The sequence below is a fragment of the Bison bison genome, unplaced genomic scaffold (assembly GCF_000754665.1).
Source record: "Bison bison bison isolate TAMUID 2011002044 unplaced genomic scaffold, Bison_UMD1.0 scf7180017864307, whole genome shotgun sequence".
Lineage (NCBI taxonomy): Eukaryota > Metazoa > Chordata > Mammalia > Artiodactyla > Bovidae > Bison > Bison bison.
In genome coordinates, this window is record NW_011494879.1 from 11416039 (window position 1) to 11438152 (window position 22114).

At 48.5% G+C, this 22114-nt stretch overlaps 1 protein-coding gene across 5 annotated transcripts in view; it reads right to left on the reverse strand.

Annotated features, from left to right (window-relative positions):
- Positions 1–22114, reverse strand: part of FAM49A (family with sequence similarity 49, member A) — a 103381-nt gene that overhangs the window by 55514 nt on the left and 25753 nt on the right. For 2 of the 5 annotated variants that reach the window (XM_010852099.1, XM_010852094.1), the window contains exon 2: positions 4010–4161. The gene's annotated coding sequence lies outside the window, so the exon portion shown is untranslated. Of the gene's footprint in view, positions 1–4009; positions 4162–4297; positions 4890–7425; positions 7888–14969; positions 16667–22114 lie in introns of those variants that run through there. The other 3 variants (XM_010852097.1, XM_010852096.1, XM_010852098.1) reach the window with 3 other exon arrangements.

Sequence of the window (22114 nt, forward strand, 5' to 3'; positions counted from 1 at the left end):
CTTCATTTGTCTGGATGCTCCCAGGCCTAGCATGGTGGCTGGTGCATCATGAGGGTTCAGATATTGTCTGTTTAATGCATGTGTACAATTCCATTCACCTGCTGGGAAAGACTGAAGGCAGGAGAAGGGGTCGATAGAGGATGAGATGGTTGGATGGCACCACCGATTCAATGAACATGAGTTTGAGCAAGCTCTGGGAATTGATGAAGGACAGGGAAGCCTGGTGTGCTGTAGTCCATGGGATTGCAAAGAGTCGGACTCTTTGCGACCCATGAATAGAACACAAGACTCGTGTTTTAACCATTTCCCAGTAATTTGTGCACCAAGATGCAGGTGCAGGGCCATCAGCACTCACCATTCCCAGGGACCTCGTGGTGGAAAGGCTGGGCACCCTCACAAGCATCTCACTCAGTTGGTCTGTATGAATCTGTTTTACAGCTGAGGTATGATCATATACTATTATAAGGAGTGGACGTAAAATCAGCACTTTACAGAACAGGGGGTCAAATAAAAGCTGACCCTTTGCTTTGTAAAACTTCCTCGTCAGGTCCATCCGTCTTCACTTAAGTTTCTGTTACCAGCTCTGAGCTGTCCTCAGGATTCACCCAACCCTCTCGGCCTGACATTCAAGGCCCCTGGTTAGTCCTCCCACCTTCTGTCTCTGAATGAGTCTTTCTTGCTCAGACTCACCTCACCTTCACCTCACCTTCACAGGTCCTCCGAGAGGCAGCCCTTGCGTACGCCCCCTTTCTGCCTGGAAATGCCTAACCTTTCCCTGATGTTTCCCGCTCTCCCTGCTATTCACCTGGCAGACTACTCCTCTCACTTCCAGGACTCAGTGGAGATAGTGTGTCCCTAGGAAGCTTCCTCAGCTATTCCCCTCATTCTGCTTACATTCTCCCAGGGATGGGGAGCTCACTACCCCAAATGTTCCATCTCTTGGCTCCCTCACACCCACTCTCATCTGATAAGTGGTGTGCTGTATAATTACTAGCAGGCTTCTCAGGAAAACCATAAACCACCCGAGGGCAGGGCCTGGATCTCAGCATCTTTTCCCCAGGTGTCTAGCACTGGTACCAACACAGAATAGGCACTCACAGGTTTGCTGAATGGATTGATCCTCCCTCAACCCAAAAGGCCAGGCTTGGCAACAGTCTAGGTGAATGAATTCCAAGAAAATTAGTACCAGCAACTTGTGGGAGGTACCAGCAGAAAATTCCCACTCTGGCAATTGCTTCCAAAGTAACCAAATTAGGACAACTGCTCACTTGGACCTGATTTATCCATGCATACTCTCCAAGCAGCCTTGAACCAGTGCCTGGCCACAGGCTCCTAGAACGGGGCCAAGTCTCATTTATCTCCAGAGTCTCACTACCGAGTGCCCAATACAGGTTTGGGAATGAATGGTGAGTACTCTATTGGGCAAGAACATCCATCTTCATTTCTATTGCAGGATGTTTCAGGGATGAGGCCCTTGAGATATTCTGGGGAAGAAGAAGGAAGGGTAGAGGAGGCTCTGGAAAAGTCAACCAGAACATAAAAGCCCAAGTCTTCACAGTGGCTCACAAGGCCTGCACCACCTGCCCACGCCTCCTGTCCTCACCTCCTTCCACTGTCCCTCGTTCCGTCTGCTCCAATCCTATTGGCCACTGGCAGCTCCTTGTAGCCCAAGCACATGCCCACTTCACAGCCTTTGTTCCCACTTTCCTTCAAGCCTCCGTCCCCAACTTTGTTCGGATCCTGCTCCAGTGACACCCAGTCAGGGGGGCTTCCCTGGTATCCTGCTGAAAACAGGAGGCTGGGGGCTACAGGCATACAGGTACTGCTATCACTGTGAATTGGCTTTATGGTCATTATTTTTTGCTTTATTTTTTCCATAACACTTAGTACTACCTGGGATAATATATGCTTGTTTATTTACTGACACGCCCTTGATCCCATCAGAATGCAAGCTCAAAGGAAACAGGAATTTTGCTTTGTTTTGTACAGAACCCTAACCCCAAGAATGCCCCTGCTGTGTAGACATGCTTCATTCATATTTGTGGAATGCATGGATGGCTGGATAAAAGAATGCCCCATAAGAGCTAACAGTTAAGGAAGAAAACCAACACTGTGGGCCTGGACAAACATGTGCTTGAAACCTAACTGTCTCGCTGAGGGGCCAGGAAATCTGCCCCCAAATCAGCTGATCCTAGCTGTAAGGACATTCGTCTGGATCTTGGAAGTACGCTGGTCTGAAGTGGGAAAGCTGCTGGTGATGAGTTAGTTTTCAGCTACTATCTGATGGGACAAAGGATGTACTCAAGAGGCTGGGAGGGTGGTGAGATGTAACAGAGCAAACTGTCAAATAGTTGAACTGCAGAAGGTGGTCTGTCAAAGCTAGAAGAGGGAAGGCTGCTACTGAAGAGGAATGCTGAAATCGAGAGCTGTTAACAGTTCTCTTCTTTACTTGTGTGTGTAGACTAGCCTGTCCCTAGGGTTTTGGCCACAGGTTCAAAGGGAGCTCAATGGGGGCTCAAAGCTGTATTGAAATACCTCTGAATAAGGATGACTAGGGAAAGAAGCTGACATTTTTTTGAGGTTTACCATCTGCAAGAACCCACGGCAATGCATTATCGTTTCCTTGGAGCCTAAGCACAAGCCTTCATCACAGCAGGGACTGTCCCCATCTTACGGTGGGGAAGCTGAAGCTCAGGAATTTACGATGATCTAAGCAAAAATCACTCAACCAATAAATAGCAGAACTGAGATGTGAAATCAAGTCTGTCTAATTTCAAAAGCTCTTCTCCTTCCTCTGAATTATGCTACAACTCAGGGACCCCTCGGGGGAAAGAAATCATAAGAGGAAGAAAGGCAAGGAGCACAAGACAAATCAGTTCCCCCAAGAATGAGAATCTGGCATAAGGAACAAGTCTGGGACAAAATAACCCCAGGACTTCAGAACTGGAAAATACCTGCGAAATCACCTGGCCTTACCTTCTGTACTGTCAAGCTTTATGAAATGCTTCTGATTTTGCTTTTCAGGAGAAAATAAAAATATGTAAATGAAAACGATGAGCTTTAGGAGAAGACAGCAGAAGGTAACAGCAGCAAACACTGAAAGAGTAACAAACGGGCGTGTGGTCATCAGGGCGTATTGTCACCTCCTTCGTGACTGCTGACCTCGGATGTGTGGGTGCCCTGGGCCAGCTTAAAGGAGATGCACTGATACCCCACAGTCCCAGCAGACAAAATCAGCAGATCTTAGGTCACCTGGGAGGAATGTCAGCTTGTGTCAGGCCGATGTTCAAAGAGGTTCAAGTAGGTGTGACCCTCTCCCCTTCCAGGTAAGAAGAAAAGTATCCAAAACTGACTGGGAGGCGGTGGGAGAGAAAAAGCCAACGTGCTGGTGATGAGGGAAGAGGCAAGGGCACCATAGTCCGTAGTGGTGCACCGTGGTGCCAAATTTACCTGGAAATTCAGCTGGTTTTACCTCCCAAAATGTTATAGCAAGTGAGACACCAACCAGGCCTCTGGCATGAGGCTTAAATTCATGCCAGGTCAGCCACTTCTCTCCTTGCTGGTCTTAATCTGGATGGCCAGGATGGGCAGAAAGAAACCCTCAGATGGATTCTGCAGGGACAGAGCAACCTACAACAACAGCTCTGAGCTGCTCCCCCTCCATGTTTCAAGCTCCTCTGTTTCTTGCCTAAACACTCAGAAGACTCATGTAGCAAATGCTCCCACTCAAAATGCAGTTACAGAACCTGGGGACAGTTGACCACTTCAGAATGAGCTACTTTGAAATACACATCAGTTCTTTATTATATCCTTGTTTTTTCTTTTTTCTCCTTGTACATGTATGTGGTGTAAGGAAGCATGAGTTCCAATCAGAGATGAGAAATATGGCCGAAGGACCATCCTTGAGACTTCTGGGTATTCTGGAAGCCCGAATATCATAGATTCTCTGCACTAAAAATGCTGGTCATCACCGTGCTGTCGGCTAAAAGCAAAGACAGTTGTTTCTTACCTGGAGATCTCTCCCGTGACTCGGAGTCACCAATCCAGGCTGACGGAACGAATCAGATGAGCAGCTGTTCAGCCAAGACAAGTCTAGCTCCCCAGATCAGGGCTGTGGCCCCTGAGAATCCTGTGCTTTCTCTCTCCCTGGTGAGTGATAATCTGCAGAAAGGGAACACAAGTCATGTTACTAGGAGAGGCCATTTCCTCTTCTACTCTGGCCATAACACATTCATTTACGCAGAGCAGAGACAGCCCCAGAATCACCGATTACCAGGGACGGAAGAAACACAACAACCTTGTCACATGTAGTTGGGGAAACTGAGGCTCAGAGAAGAAAAGAGCCTCACTCAAGGGTCTTGCCACTTGGAGGAAGACTCCAGATCAGAACGTGTCTCTGACTCTTTGGCCTCTGGAATTTTAAAACAAATTTTTAAAAAGCAGCCACGTGACCCATCTGACTTCTCAAACAAGTGGTCATTGACCCTGAATGGAACTCTCTGTTTTTCTTTTTCTTTTTTAAAACAGATTTTCCAAAAGAGAGGTGGCACTTTTTCCAGAATGCTGTTTTTGTAGTTTTTTGTAGTATTACCCCCTGGGAGCTGAATGAGTAAAACAGTCCACCTCAGGCATGTGGTTGGCATGGTTTTCCCTGTTTCCCTTTAGAAAAATACTGTTATGGAAGAGAGGGACCCATGAGCACAGTGGTGGGTGGAGTTGGTTTTTTAATGAGAGTCATCTGTATACCCAGCCCCTAGGTCAGCTGATCTGTCTCTGTCTCTTTTTGTCTATCTGTCACTACATGTTTCAAGAAAACACAGAAATACACATGGACTCTCCTCCCATGGATATCATCCATTATGTGATTCCCCCCACCTTTTTTTTTGTTAAACTATAATTGATTTACAATATTGTGTTAGTTTCTGGTATACAGCAAAGTTATTCAGTTATGGTGGCAGTTTAGCCACTCAGTTGTGTTCAACTCTTGCGACCCCATGGACTGTAGCCTGCCAGGTTCCTCTGTCCATTGGATTTCCCAGACAAGAATACTGGAATGGGTGCCATTTCCTCCTCTAAGGGATTTTCCTGACCCAGGGATCAAACCCACATCTTCTGCATTGCAGGTAGATTCTTTATCAACTGAGCTACCAGAGAAAGTGATTCAGTTATACATATATACATATATCTGAGTATGTCCATTATGGTTTATTACTGGATATTGAACATAGATCCCTGTGCTACACAGTTCAGTTCAGTTCAGTTCAGTCGCTCAGTCATGTCTGACTCTTTGTGACCCCAAGGACTGCAGCACACCAGGCCTCCCGGTCCATCACCAACTCCCGGAGCTTGCTCAAACTCATGTCCATCGAGTCGGTGATGCTATCCAACAATCTCATCCTCTGTCATCCCCTTCTCCTCCCACCATTAATCTTTCCCAGCATCAAGGTCTTTTCCAATGAGTCAGCTCTCCGCATCAGGTGGCCAAAGTATTGGAGTTTCAGCTTCAACATCAGTCCTTCCAATGAACACCCAGGACTGAACTCCTTTAGGATGGACTGGTTGGATCTCCTTGCAGTCCAAGGGACTCTCAAGAGTCTTCTCCAACACCACAGTTCAAAAGCCTCAGTTCTTCGGTGCTCAGCTTTCTTTTTAGTCCAACTCTCACATCCATACATGACTACTGGAAAAACCATAGCTTTGACCAGACGGACTTTTGTCAGCAGAACAATGTCTCCGCTACACAGTAGGACCTTGTTGTTTTATTATGTGATTTTTCTGAACAGTGTACATTTGAACAGCCACTCCTCTATGCAAAACATCAAAACCAAAGAAGGGATCCCACATTCATGAAGCAAAGCATTCATATCATGTGAATCTTATAGATATAGTTTCCTAATTTATCCTCAAAAACTTCCCCTAAAGGTACCATGAGTTCCATTTTCCCAAAAGGTTAGACCTAGAGCTGAGTTGGAGAGAACTAGAATGCCCTGCAGAGTCATAAAGAAAATTCGGTGCAGAATTAGGCATGGACTCATCTCTGACTCCAAAATCCGTGTTTTGTTCATCTAAACTGGACTACAGTTATTAGGCCAAAAAACACTAGGAGCTGTCTTATTTTCCAGTGTGTTAGCTTGAAGGCAGGCGAAAGTTCTCTGGCAGCTGTTAATGCTGTCAGGACATGAAGGGTTATTCTCGTTAGATTCTCATTCAGACAAGAGGCTCGAAGGGCCCTGGCTTCCTGTGTGCTGCCAACCAGGGCTCACGTGCCCCAGAGATGCTGGGCTGGCCCTGGCCCCGAGCAGCCAGAGGGCCTGTCAGGAAATCATGATTATCAACGGCCGGCCTCTGTTCCTGGTCTTGGACAACAAGGGACAGGCTGGAGAGATGATGGGGGGTGGAGAAAGGGGAAGAAAAAACAGGAAGTGGCGGGGGAAGGGAAGGAAATGATAGAGAAAACACAGCAACTCCTGCCTGATGAGAAAGGGATTTCTGAGCCTTGCATTTTGGGAAACCAGGTCATGGTGGTAGCGGGGTGGGGAGTGGGGGGATCGGGGTCGGGCCGGGGAGAGAAGTTAGTTTCCTCCACCTTTGGGGTCGTGCCCGTGAATTCCCAGCAGAGCACAGGCCAAGGAGAAGGGTGCCCCCCACGGGTGCTGTGTGCCAGGGCCCCTGACTACAGTGGCTTTCTAAAGAAGAATCCAGGGGAGACCACCTCTCTCACCTCTTGGTTGTGGCTGAAGCCAGAGGTGTCACAAAAGGACCTGGGAACTTTCGAGGCAATCAGTATCAGGGGGTGTGATCCCGTCCCCACCCCTGTCCTGCTCAAATGCTCTCAAAATTAGAGCCATTTTCATGTGTTTGATTAGGACTTGATCTCCCCCAGTGGGGTCCGGCAAGAATCACACTTTCTTCTATCGCAATACTAAGAGAGTCAAGGCCAGCAGAATGCTGGGTCTCCTCCAGACCATGACTCTAAGTACTTCCAGAATCTTTTCCTTTTGTTCACTTTACTTAATTACAGACACAACAAAAGTCCCCCTACTCCCAGTGGGCACCATTGAGGCTGGCAGTCACCTGGTAAGCTGAACAACCACACAAATAGAAAGCTAAACTAATAACCTGATCACTCTGTAATATCAAAACTAATAACACTTTACAGGATCTGAATGGGTACTAGATGGTAGGCAGGGAATACAGAGGTCCCCCCCAAAGACAAGTCCTAGATACCAGTCCAACCCACTCCAGTGGTTCCCCAAACTTGTTGTGCATCTAGAGAAGCTAAAAAAAAAAAGGAAAAAAAAAAAAGTACAGCCCAACCTGGATTTGGGGCCAAGCTTCTGGAGAGATCTGTGTCATCACTGGCTCTGGCCCACAGACCAGCATTTAGATAGCTTGGATCCTCACCCAGCCCTCACAGGGTCCTACCTCCTTCCATCTTGTCCATTCAATCACGGAGACCCTCCCAAGGAGAAGCCTGCTCCAGGGCTCTGGCCTTGATTCTGTAAACTACTCCCCCACCATCCAAACAAACACAGAGCAATGAAAAGCAAGCGTATCTTTCAGAGGAGTCCAAGCTTTTTGAAGGGACGGCTGGCGGTTTCCTGTCTGAGTCACCCACAGGCCAGAGATCCGTCAGGGAGCACAGAGTCAAGTGAAGAAAGACACTGACAACTTCCGCCTCTGGTCCCCACCAGCAGCCCAACCTCACACAACATCAGCACGGGTCTGCTTCTGTTGCCATGGTTACAAATGACCGGAGCCACAGCCACTGTCCCTTTGCCCCAGGGAGGAAACCAGCACCACCCGAGACCACCAGTAGGCGGCGCTGTGGCAGCACCTGAGTGCTTGTGCTCAGTGGTGTCTGATTCTGCGACCCCATGACCTGTGGCCCGCTAGGCTCCTCTGTCCATGGGATTCTCCAGGCAAGAATACTGGAGTGGGTTGCCATGCCCTCCTCCAGGGGATCTTCCTGACCCAGGGATCAAACCCGTGTCTCCTGCATTGCAGGCAGCTTAGCTTCTTTATCACCTGAGCCACGAGGGAAGCCTCTCTTGTCAATATCTTGTCTTCTTTGGTCATTTTAACAGCTTTTTGACCAGAGACGTATTAATACATCTTTTGTTATCCAAACATTATTGACCGGAGTGTTCCAATATTCACTTACATTACAAATGGCTGGTCACAGGCATCAGTTTCTGCAAAAAACTCCCGGATCAATAATGTGTTAAGTGAGGGACAAAGCATGGTGTTATTAGCCCATGTTAAAAATGGGGAAGCTAAAACCCAGAGACACAAAATGACTTCTCCAGGTTCACAGGACAGAACCGAAACCAGAACAGGCATCTCCTGACCTTCTCCAGTCTAGTGACCTGGGACCTTTTCACTGCCTCCTGTCCACCGCCCACCTCGCCTCCCCCTTTCAGGGGAGGGCTGAGAAATAGCTTAGGACGTCTGTGTGTCTGCCATTTTTGAATGGTTTTGAAAGTGGAACCACTGGACAGACAGAAGGTGATACCTATAGACGGTGAGGGAACTGGAGAGCCTGGAAGACCACCTGCCTGCCCTCCAAGCTGAGGGGACTCAGAATCCAGAGCAGGGCAAAGCCTACTTGTTCCAGCCACAGGTTAACCAGCGGCAGGGCCTACACCCTGAGTCAGGGAACCTCAGAACGCTCTCTCCCACAGCAGCAGGAGCCCCGGTCAGTGTGAAGAAAAATACGACTCCTGCTCATCAGGTTCCCACAGTGCATCAGGCGTCACTGAACACTGGAGACCTGGTGACTCCCTGACACACTGGACAGATAGGTGTTCTTCCAGCTGCTTTTACAGACGAGGAAACTGAGGCCTTGTCCAAGGGACTTGGCTTTTGAGCAGTAGAGACAAGAGCTGAATTCCTGCAGTCTGGCTCCATTCCTGCTCTTAACTACTATGCTGTTAATATTCCGTCTCCCCATGTGGCACTAGTGGTAAAGAACCTGTCTGCCAATACAGGAGACTTAAGGGATGTGGGTTCAACCCCTGAGTCGGGAAGATCCCCTGGAGAAGGGCATGGCAGCCCACTCCAGTATTCTTGCCTGGAGAATCCCATGGACAGAGGAGTCTGGCGGGCTACAGTCCATAGGGTCTCAAAGAGTCAGACATGAATGAAGTGACTTAGCATGCACATACTCCATCCCAAAGCAGTTACATTTAAAAAAAAAAGAAAAAAGGAAAGAAAGAGACACACAGAACAGTCACTTAGTGGAAAGAAACGGGGAACACAGGAGGCGCACTAGAAGCAGACACTGCCTTCATGCCAAAGGTGGAGGAAAGGAGGAAACTCTCCAGGGCGGGAAATAGTGAAAGGTGCTGAGCAGGCAGGACCAGGATTCTGGTCCCCAGCCCTTCCTGGGTGGCAGCCCTGCCCCCACCCCCTGGGTGTCAGCCAGCACCAGTAAAGGACTTCCTGGCTTCAGTATTGACACAGCACCACTCGTGGGAAGAGGAAGTGAGGTGGGCTGCGGAGGGTTTGAGGGAGGACCCAAGATGGGAGAGACATCAGGGTGGATGGAAGGGATAGTGTTCTTGAGAACTCAGCGCCCGTGTCACAGAGGGAGGGACCCACTGGGCAGCTGGTGAATGAGACTCTGCCAAAAGTTCTCACCCAGAGCAGTGAGTGCACACACTACCAGGGAGCCTGGGTTCTAAGGGTGCCGGGTGAATTCAGACTCAGGAGGAACTGGGGAGCAGGAAAGGACAGAGAACATCCCTCATCATTTCACAGACGGGGAGACTAGAGCCAAAATAACAACAGTCATGACATCAGCGTCATCATCATGGCAGCCACCATTTATTGACACCTGTCATCTATCAGAAATGAACTAGATGCTTTATATAGGTTATATGGTAATAACATCAACTCTAAGAAGGCCGTATGATTATTCTTAATTTATAGTTGAGATAAGCTAAATCATATCCTAAAGGATAAGTAGCTAGTTGGTTAGGAGCAAGGATCTGAACTGTTGTCTGACATTTTGGTCCATGGTCTTACCTCTAAGCTACGTGTGTCATGAGATGGTGACAGGCTCTGCCCATGACTGATGGTGCTAACCCACAACCAACTTTTGAACTGTTAAAGCACAAAGGTACAGGTCTTTAAACTTAGACATATTATCCACACTTTATCCATACTATGTATCCACTTATGTATCCATGCTACGTATCCACCTATATGGTTACATACTATTAAGGTAATCAAGCAGCTTATGATCCAAACCTGGGTTCTTGCCAGAGTGAAAAGGGCCTATTAATAACGCTGCTGGGGAACTTCCCTGGTGGTCCAGCAGTTGAGAACCCCCTCTTCTAATGCAGGGGGCATGAATTCGATCCCTGGTCAGGGAACTAAGATCCCACGTGCTGCATGGTGCAGCCAAAAAAATAAAAAATAAACTGAGGGACTGCAACAGAAATCAATGAATCAGAAAACAGGAAAAAATTAAAATAATAATCGTGCCGCTGGGACAACACGCATTAACCAGTCCTGTCCCAGGCACACAAAGACCTTTTGTCACCCTGCTATAACCACAGTCCCGGGGGTGGGTTCTTTTAAGCCTCACTGATTCGGTGGAGAATGCTACTGCATGATCTCCTGCTTTCTAATTTACCCAAACACTCCTCTGCAACAATCCACTCTCCCTTTGCTCACCAGAAAGTCTTCTACACCTGTTGGCCTCACGGGCCTTACGGATAAAACAGGCAAGCTGATGATAAAGCGGATATCCTATGATTTGGGAAGCAAGGGTGTGACTTGTTCAGCAATAGATTTTGAAAGCACTGCTGGGCACCTGGTGCCCTCGCACCCAGAACCTCAACAGGCAGGTGTTCTGATAACCAGCCAGTCCCCCAGACCTGAGGGCTCGGCGTCTCTCTCATCTCCGGCGGCCCAAGGCAACAGGACAGGAAACATTGCAAAGAGAAGCTGCTGCATCCTGTTGGAGAAACCGCCACCCATGACAGGACCCAAGACCCTGCTTCCTTGGAAGGGGGTGCAGGGCTGGGACAGGTGCTCTGTCTCCATTGCCAGCAGGCACCGATCCCCCAACCCTTGGAGGGTGTGGGGTTATACCCACCTGTCCAGGGATCTCTCCTCTGACTCTATGAGCCTGGGGAGGAGGGAGGCGGCACTTAAAGCTTGTTTTTTGTTTCTTAAGCTTTTTGTTTCTTTTCCGCCTTCTTAAGAATCTCTGATCAAGAGGAAAAAAGAATCTGCTGTTCTTTTGAAACAGGAAATCAGTCTTAAATCAATCTCACACATCAATACAAGTGAAATGCTAACAAGAGAGCAACAGGCACTAAGTCCATTCTCTTAAGAGCTGTTTCCTGCAGTTATTTAATCAGGGGCATCCCAGGACCTCTGGTCCAGTGATTCTCTGACAGCTCAGGAAAGCTCAGTGGTGCTGGGGAGCCCAGAGACCCCCAGAGAGACTGGTGAAGACACAGGCCGCAGGGCCCTGCAATAATGCACACAGCCAGCCTCTTGTTTTGCATAGATGTGTCTGCTAGTGATGATTTTTGATTAAGAGAAAGACTTTTTTTTTTTCCCAAATTAGGTCACATTCATATGCCATTGGGGTTTAGGGCATGGACTTATCTTTTGTGGACTACTTATCTTATTCAACTCTCTGGGGTTCCCCGGTGGCCAGGGTTCCCTGCCTGCCAAAGCAGGAGACGCTGAGATGTGGGTTCAATCCCTGGGTGAGGGAGATACCCTGGAGTAGGAAATGGTAACCCTCTCCATTACTCTTGGCTGTAAAATCTGATGAACAGAGGAGCCACAGTCCACGGGGTCGCACAGACCTGGACACAACTGAGAGAATAAACCACAATTCAACCCACTACTGCTATCAAGTTATTGCTATTACTATTATTAAAATTATTGGTCGTGCCATTTAGGGGATGCCTGAAACCTCAGGGAGGGAAGGGACTTAGTTAACAGCACCCAGCAAGTAGATGGCAAAACCAAGACCAGAACACATTTCTCCTGACTGACTCCTGCTTCTTCTATCTCAGCATGTGACCCCCTTGCGCTAGGGGCTAAGGGCAAGGAGCCCAGACTGGAGCAGGAAACGGCCCATAGACAGACAGTGACAGAACCTGGGCTCAGGCCATCCCAGACCGTCAGAGAGCAAAGGGGGACAGGGGCGACACAACCCTCACTCTTCCTCACTCGGTGCCGGACGTCGGGCGCACATCACGTGACTGCCTCATGTGTGACAATCACAAGGTTGGTTCCATCAGGTCATCCCCTGGGGTCAGAGAGTGGGAGACACCTTAGAGATCCAAGGAGATCAGCCTCCTCTCCCTGACAAGCCTGAGCACCAGCACAGTCAAATCGCAGATCTCTGGGGCTCCTTCATGTTCCTGCCTCCCTTCCCAAGGCTACAACTCCAGGAACACCCCCTTTCTGGAAGGACGAGGGCACAACTTAACAGGCTTGCATGCACGGCCATCGGCGGTGGTGCAAGCCTAGACACTGAATGCTTCGTGGTGGAGCCAGGAAACCTTGGTGTAGCCTGAACTTGGGTCTTGCTTGGGCTCCGTGACCTCTGGTCCCTCACTACCTCTCTGATCTTCAGATGCAAAGTCCGCTCAGTGCAGCCGTACAGCCACATACATGAGCAAGCCTCTCCGGGCTACTCTGAAGATCAAATGAGCCTCGAAAGCACCACAGCTATTTACGTTCATATGCTCTCTCTGCCACTGAGCGAAAGTGCCTTGAGAGGAGGGGCCCACGTCTTCCTAATTTTCACAAGCTATCACAATGAGCTCAAAGTCCTGCACAAATGACAAACACTCATGGCCAAGTTTGTAAAATCCAGCCTCCCTGGGGGCAGTGAACGGCTCAGGGTGGCTAGAGAGGGAGAAAGAGGCAGCAGAAACACAGTAGAAAGAGGCTGGCATCAGGTTGTGGAGGACCCTACACATGCCCATCCTTTCTGTGCGGCCAAGTAGTGAGCTCGTCTATCAGATGTTTTTGTACTAGTGGGAGGACGGAGCTGTGGAAAGAGCCTGGGGTCTTGTGCCCAACAGTCACGAGCTGTAATTTTTGGACACCTGGACACCTGGCTGCCCTGTCTGCTCAATGGTAATGATCTCTCCCTTTTAGGCATGTGGGCGACCCAACATAAAAAGTGGCCAGTCCAAAAAGAAAAAAAAAGTGGTCCGTGCAGTGCATGTGTGCTCAGTCATGTTTAACTTCTTGTGACCCCATGGACTGTAGCCCACCAGGCTCCTCTGTCCATGGGATTTCCCACGCAAGGATACTGGAGTGGGTTGCCATTTCCTTCTCCAGGGGATCTTTCCAACCCAGGAATTGAACCCAGATCTCCTGCATTGCAGGCAGATTCTTTACCATCTGAGCCATAAGGGAAGCCCTCAAATTCAGCAAATACAATTGCCCCCTAAATAAGTGGAGCAAAAAACTGACCTGGGCTATCAGAGTCAATGATTGTTATGGAAGTTCGAAGTCAGTGCTGCCTGGAGGTAACTAAGAAATGGTACCACGGCCAGATTGGACTGAGCACAGCCTGAGAGCCAGTCTGGCTGGAGGCATTTGTTGTCCAAGTTCCCAACGACCCTGTTGCACTCCAGCACCTCGTGCAAAGCCTGGCCGCACTCCTGCACCCAAAAGCCACAAGAGTCTCACAGGGAAAGTACCACCCAAGGACCACAAACCACCTGCAAACTCCCAGCAGCCCCTGGTCATTGACACAAGGCACCATTGAAGTGGTTTGGGTTGGTTGTTCTACAGAGGCCTTGCTTACGCCATGAGGCTAGGTAGGGTTGGGGTAGGGGTAGGAGGCGGCAAAGCACAGGGGGTTGAGAAGCGAGAGATCTGGGCTCCAGTTTCTGCTCTGACTCTAAATCTCTCTCAGAGCCCAAGCACATCACTCAGCACTATCTGCATCACGAATGGAGAGGTCTTTGGAACTCAGGGCTCTCAAGGTCTAAGACAGCCCTTCAGTGGAGTGTTTCTAAAAGAACTTAGCCCGGGATATATATTATATACTGCCCTTGGAGAGAGTGGTTTTCTGACAAGCCAGGCCTCTGCTGAAAGCTGTGAAAGCGGAGGTCCTCCTGCAGACACCTCAGGCCAAATCCAACAGGTTCTAGTTCTCACCCCACTGACTCTTGCTGTGCAACCCTGGGTGAGTTGCTTTACCCCTCTGAGCCTCAGTTTTCCTCACGTGAGACTCAGTGGTAATGACATTCTGCTCATGTCATTTCCCAGCAAGCTCTGTTTTCTAAAACTTCAAAGAAAGTACAAATCTCCTTTCTCTCAGACGTGATGAGGCTAGTCAGACTCCACCCTCCCAGACAGAGCCAGACACACCTTCACAAAGCAGGGATGGGGAGATGAGGGGCCGTGCATTACGCTCAGGAAGAGGAGAGGGTCCCTGTCAACAGCGGCAACAGTGATGAGAACGGGCTGCAGTGACAGCTGGGAGCCGGCTTATCTGAGCTGATGACAAGATGCCCGTAACCCTGGCCCAGGCAGACAAATACTGGGGACCCTCAGACAATAGCACAGCTGCTCCAGTTCCTGGGCCCCCCTCTGTTGCGAGGCAAATTAGGAATCGTTAAATCAGCATTCATCCTCAAGACGCACAGGGCTTCTGCCTTTCTCAATAGCACAGGGATGTAGGGGGCAAATGCACACACCTCCCCATCAGGGTCCCAGACACCCTACACCTGGCCCTAGGGGGAGAGAAGGGAGAACCATGGACATAAAAAATGCCTGGGATGAGATCAGACTGACTACAGAAAAATGCATCGTCCTTCTGAGACCCATTAATTTCTAACGAAACCCATATTCCTAAGACGTGTTCAAATCTCTCCATGATCAGGTCCATACTGAAAGAGAACCACCATTATATAACCTCTCACTTTAAGCCCAGTGTTCTTCCGCCCTGTTCTGCAGCCCAGACTTACCTCTCCACACACCTCCCTCCTTTTTGCCATCCATCCAGGCCAGCAGCAGTCTCACCTCCTCCAAGAAGTCTTCTCTGATACTTTTCTGATACCCAGTCCACACGGACCTCTGTTTTGTCTGAACTCTCATAGCACTTTCAGCCTGCACCAGTCAGCGTTTTTGCTTCATCGCTTTTTGACTGTTCTCTTATACCAGCCTCCCAACTGGTTTCATCCTGCCTGGACTCAGACCCATGTTCTGCAGAAAGAGCTTTCTAAAGCATATCAGATGATGTGTGTTCCCTGCTTAAAACTCTGCTAGTACTTCCTACCACTTCTAAGGTCAAATTCAAATGTCACGGCATACTCCCGCCCCTCCGCTGAGCCTGCCTACGCTCCAGTGACACCAAAGTACTCCTGAGTTTATATATTGAGGTGGTACCAAGAGTGGGATAAGAACTCAGTTGAGAATTCCTCCCACAGTTTCAAGGTCCCCTGCCCAGGTCAAATGCTGGACCACAGAGAAGATGGCTAGGAGCAAATGGCATTGAACCATGACCAAGGTAAAAAGAGTCAAGACCAACTAAGTGCTCAGTCATGTCTGACTCTGCAATCCCATAAACTGTAGCCCACCAGGTTCTTGATCTTAATAAGCTTACAGCAATATAGTCTTCAGCCATTCCATTGACCAGCCAATGGGAGAGTAGGCATTTGAGACTGGGACATAAGACAGTTCATTTGTTCTTTACAACCACAGTGATGAGGCAATGTTCACAGCCATGGAAATTGAGGCTTACAGAAGCTGAGCTCATGCCTGAACTAAAACTCCAGCCAAGATTCCACCTAGGTATTCTGGAATGGTATATGGAACCCTGCAGCCCAGTGGCCATCACTACTTTGTACCACTAAGTACCTCCCATTCAACTTGTCTGATGCTGAGCAAAACACTTCGTTCCTGCCTAAGAGTTCATTCTGTCCAGGAGACCCTCCTGATGAGCTCCTGTAACTCCTTAGTTGGAAAGATTGTGAAACTGGACGTCCATCTAAAAGAAAAGGGAGAAAATTCCACTCTAACTGTTCTATAGTTATCCAGAGGTGATCAGAAACCCTGACTAGCCTAATCATACCCCCAATCATACCTCACAGTCATAAGAGTGTGTGTTTATGGTAGAAAGCGTAGAAGAACAAGGTTTGGAAGACAGAAAGACCACTGTATGGATGCTGCGTGGACAGAAGCACCCACGGCGCCAGCTCACCAGAGCCAATTATACCTATGTCTTCCCAACTTCACATTCAGTGAGGTCTTATAATTAGAAACCGCCCATGTGGGAATACTTACACTGTGGAAATTGGCAAACACTCCTAGTCAGGTTTGTTTATGTTTTTCCCCAGAGGGTCAGTTATTAAACATTAACCAGGCACAACTCAATGGATCCACCAGAAGTCACTGAGTTAGGATGATGGGGGATTCAAACTGTAGCCACAGCTGTGCCCCCAACTCACCATTTGGCCTGAGCACATTTCTCTCCTTCTTGATCCTCAATGACTTTAACTGTAGACTGGGAGCAAAGAATCCTTGCTTTCCTGACACACGACTGTATAAAGTAGGACGGTGGACCTAAGTGCATTTGAGTAAACGTAAAGATAGCTTGGTTGGTAAAGAATCTGCCTTCAATGCAGGAGACCCCAGTTCGATTCCTGGGTCAGGAAGATTTGCTAGAGAAGGGATAGGCTACCCATTCCAGTATTCTTGGGCTTCCTTTGTGGTTCCGTTGGTAAAGAATTCGCCTGCAATGCGGGAGACCTGAGTTCAATCCCTGGGTTGGGAAGATCCCCTGGAGAAGGGAAAGGGTATCCACTTCAGTATTCTGGCCTGGAGAATTCCATGGCCTGGAGAATTCCATGGCCTGGAGGAGTCCATGGGGCCGCAAAGAGTCGGCCACGACTGACAGACTTTCATCTTCACTTTCAAAATTGTGAGGATGTATTTGGCAACGTCTGCAGGCATTTCCGGTTGACACAGCTGGAGTGTGTGCAGTGCGACTGGCGTCTTGTGTGTAGAGGCCAGAGATACTGCTAAACACCCTACGATGCACAGGACGTTTCCAAAACAAAGACTTATTTTGCCCCAAATGTCAGTAGTGCCAAAGTTGAGAAGCCCTGGATTAAAGATACTTAAACATGTGGCCTGTTGAAGTTCCCTGAACACATCAGCATCCAAGAGGAAAATAAAGGCAACTCGGGTCAGTTGGAGGAACCCTGGAGGGTCAGTGGGTGCAGAACAGGGTGGTAAGTGCTACAGGGCGACAGCCCAAGGATATGAGTTTCTGCACCAGCACAGTGCCTGGCATACAGTAGGTGCTCAGTAATGATCTGTGGGAAAAGCAATGAGTCTAGCTGAGACCCAAAGTGTAGTCTCTCTAGTAGACTCACACTGGTGTGTGCGCACCCTCCATCACAGGGACACCAGCTAGAAGAAACTGACAAGAGGGATTTCACCTCCTCTGGGAGGGAGATGGGAGGAAATGGTGTGACATCCCAGCCCTGGGGACTCAGCTTCAACAAATAATCGCCAGCCTGACAGTCACAGCAGCCAGCCATGGTCAGAAAAGCAACCTTATTTAAGTCACTTTCTAATGGGAGTTGAAGCATCTTGAAAGGTGAGGTTTTTGAACCCTCTCTGGGGAGGTGATTGTTAAAAACACACAGCAGGCAGTCTGGCTTTCCACACATTCACAAACCACTTTTTTTTTTTTTTTAAAGACAATCCTTTTATCCCTTGTACCACTTGGGACTGCAAATGCATTTAGCACAAACCACCCGAAGCAGAAACAGCGTTGGTTAAGAAACCCTCCAAGCACCAGGGGAAGCGGGCTGGCATGGCCCAGATGCTCACAAGAGAAAAGCGATGACATGCCACATACCAACTGCCCCAACTCCTCTGGGGCCTGAAGTCAGCAGGGCTGTGGGGAGAAGCTTTGCCACAAGTCTTTCCTGGAAGACCCCCGGCGAGCCTCTCGGTTCCCTGTCCCTGGGCTGGACTGGGAGAGGCGGCCCATTTCTCAGGGAGCAGATGACAGGACGGGACCCCCCTCAGTGTCTCCCTGACCATGAGCCATCTGACTCACAAAGCCCTGTAATTAAAACCCCAAGGGTTCAGAGCTAGTTCTAGATGTAGCTGGACCCAGCGGCTTCTCAGGCACCCAGAGCTGCCAGCAGAATGACGAGGGTCTATTGATTTATCCTGGTCGACTGATGACAGGTCACTCAGCTACCAATTAGGCTCGCAGGATGCCAGGGCTGGAAGCCACCTGAGTACCTGCTCCCCTCCCCCAATCCTCTTTAAGAATGAGGGGCCCCTGGCCCAGGGGAGGGGTGCACTGCCCCAGGCCTGTTGTGGGGTTTTCTATTGACTCTTAGTTGAGGGTACTTTTGTGACTGCTCAGTGAGTCTTTTTGTTCAGGTCTCTGAACTCTAAATGGTGAAACTTGGAGAATTCAGTTCAGTTCAGTTCAGTCGCTCAGTTGTATCCAACTCTTTGCAATCCCATGCAGCATGCCAGGCTTCCCTGTCCATCACCAACTCCCGGAGCTTACTCAAATTCATGTCCATTGCGTGGGTGATGACATCCAACAATCTCATCCTCTGTCTTCCCCTTCTCCTCCCACCGTCAATCTTTCCCAGCATCAGGGTCTTTTCCAATGAGTCAGTTCTTCACATCAGGTGGCCAAAGGATTGGAGTTTCAGCTTCAGTCCTTCCAATGAATATTCAGGACTGGTTGGATCTCCTTGCAACACAAGAGACTCTCAAGAGTTTTCTTGGAGCATAGGCATAAGCTAATTGTGGTCCAGGTAGGACTTGGGGCCACAGGATGGAAGCAGGGTAGTTCCAGGGAAAGAAATTTACAAATTAACCACCACTCGGTGAGAACTTGGCTCCATCCTTGGCTGAACTTGGCCCCTTCCATGCTCATCTCTCATTCATTTCTCATATCCATGACCCAGCAACAGGTCATGACTCAGGCTAAGAGAAGTAAAGAAAGGCACTAAAGCCCAAAGGAAGGCACTGAAACTAGTGAATCCCTTTGATTCCGATGTTCTTGCCTTAAACAAATTATTTTCTTTTTCATTTACAGTCCTAATATTGAAAGAAACAGTATAATAATGTCTTCAGTAACGCCTGCATTTTATTTTACAAAATAAAAAAATCATTTTGCTTCATTATTAATCATCTTCAGAATGACCTGAGAGCAGGCTTGACTTTTTTTCCTATTAAAAAATTCCTACGAAAATGGTCAATATTTCTAGACGTGGCCCCAAGGGCCTGGGTCAGTAGAGGAGATAAATAAGATGCCTCCTGGGACCTCATCTTGGAATCTGAGAGCAGCTATGCAAACTGAACGACACAGGAGACAGTATAAAACCCTGCCTAGTGGGCTGACCCCTTGAATGGGGGTGCCTCCAAACAGAGGTACAGCAATAAGGAGAAGGAATCCCACTGAGGTCTGCCCTGCCGCCTGTCACTAGCTTTCTGTGTTTCTTCCATTTGGGGATAAAGATTCTGAGAACAAAGTATGGCCCCCTCATCCGTGTTTACTAGGAACTCAGGAGCTAGCAGGAAAGATAAAGACAAGAAACAAGAATTAAAATACAGTTTGGTGACTGCTGTAAGGGGGAAGCAGAGGCTCGTGTGGGAGCACTAATGGGGGACCCCGAACTCCATCCACGTGGTGGGACTCCAGTCAGTCAAGGCTTCGTGGAGGGGTTAATGTCTAAGTCTGGGATCCACACAGGACTTAGCCAGGCCAACATGGGGGTTGAGAAGGAGAGGGGGGAAAGAGGACAGAGGTCATAAGGCAATAAAAATGAATGGAGGTGATGAAGCTCCTAACGTAAGACACTCTGTGAGTTGGGTATGGCTGGTTCAGTTCAGTTCAGTCGCTCAGTCGTGTCTGACTCTTTGCCACCCCATGGACTGCAGCACGCCAGACCTCCCTGTCCATCACCAACTCCCAGAGCCTACTCAAACCCATGCCCATCGAGTCGGTGATGCCATCCAACCATCTCATCCTCTGCTGTATGGCTGGACTATGAGACAATAATAGGTCAGGTGGGAGGGAAACCTGGGCTGAAATGGAAGCCAGACCACAGGGGCCAGCAGAGCTTTGTAAGGGAATCTACCCTTCACGTGGCAGCTGGTTCCTACTGTTCACCTTTCACCGTTTGTCAGGGACAGGGTGACGCGGTCAGGTTTATATTTTACATCATGCCTCTGCGTGTGTGTGCACACGCGCATGAGCACATGTGTGTGTACACACTATTCCATCCTGGCTGTCAATTATTTCACCTCTAAAATGAGGGAAACACACTGTGTGCTTCATATCCCCAGCGTGTTACAGGGATGAAATGAGATATTTAATAAAAGGTTTATTAAAGATTAAAAAAAAATGAGAAGCCTCTATGAAGAATGACCCCTAGCTTATCTCAAGGCTATCAAATATGAAAATGCACTCCCCAGAAGAATGAACGGAGAGTAGGTCATGACACTCAGAGCAGAGGAGACCACAGCCCGCAGCCCCAGGCCTTCTTGTCCGGAAGGCCCTCTGGGATTCTGCACCCAGGGAGCGTCTCGCCCAGGGCACCTGTGTGTTCAGGACTCACTTTCCGATTCACGGGTTAGCAATAAGGAGGCAAAAAAAATCAAACACCAAACACCCAACTTTTTTGTTTATCCAGTTAATGTCCCCAGTTTCAGATAAAATAATTATTTTCACAAACCTCAGCTTGAATCTTACAGAACACATAGGTGGGTAAAACGTACTTGCTATTCAGATGAAATGGCAAAAGTCCTTACCAGAAAAGGTGGGCAGGGAGACCTGCCCAGTGGATCTGTTTCTCCTCTCCACCAGTCCTGCCTCTGGGAATGGCTGTTGTGTTAGTCACTCAGTCGCGTCTAACTTCTTGGGACACCATGGACTGTAGCCTGCCAGGCTCCTTTGTCCTTGGGATTCTACACTGATGTATAGATCAGTCTTATGGACTCTGTGGGAGAGGGAGAGGGTGGGGAGATTTGGGAGAATGGCATTGAAACATGTATAATATCATGTATGAAACGAGTCGCCAGTCCAGGTTCGATGCTCGATACTGGATGCTTGGGGCTGGTGCACTGGGACCCAGAGGGAGGGTATGGGGAGGGAGGAGGGAGGAGGGTTCAGGATGGGGAACACAGGTATACCTGTGGCGGATTCATTTCGATATTTGGCAAAACTAATACAATATTTTAAAGTTTAAAAATAAAATAAAATTAAAAAAAAAATACTGGAGTGGGTTGCCATTTCCTTCTCCAGGGGATATTCCCAGACCCAGGGATTGAACCCAGGTCTCCTGCATTGCAGGCAGATTCTTTATCGTCTGAGCCACCAGGGAAACCCTGGGGATGTCTGACTCCTGTTGAAATCAGGAAAGACCAAAGCCGTGGCAGGCTGCTCACCCGAGTACCTGGAGCGCAGGGCTTAAAGCTGCCTTCACAGGGGAGCGTTTCCAAGCCTTGCACAATTACCTTTATTAGCATAACATTTTGTCCTGCCTTTTGTAAAACACTTTCTATTTCCATCTCAGGAAGAATGCAGCAACAGAAAATGCTGCTACTGTGGGGGAGGTGAGGTAGTCTATAAAATTTAAACCATGGGGCATTCGTTCAAGACTCCTGGGTAAGGATGTCTCTTGATACATAATTCATGACAGCCTTAAAGCTTGGCCTACTTCTGACACAGGGATCATATATTTTGGAGAAGTCAGGTGGAAGGCGGGGAGAAGGAGAAAAATCACTTTTAAATGGTTCTGTTGTGGTCTGCTTTGTGGGTAAAGCCAGACCATATTTTGGACCGCTCTTTTCTACCAGAAGGGCTTCCCTTAAAGGCATTTTAAAAAGTGTTTTTCCTCTTAAATTGAAAAGGCAGCATATCACCCGGTTTCAGTTTTATCTTCTGTAACACTAGATAAAGATGAGGCTGAATCCATCTGTTAACACATATAGGCTGCAAACTGTATGAAAGCGTGCACACGCATAAACACACACATACACACACACACACACACACTCATTGCAAAAAGGGAGGAAAATCCACACTTTTAAAAAATTTATCATCCAGCAATGCTACCCAATG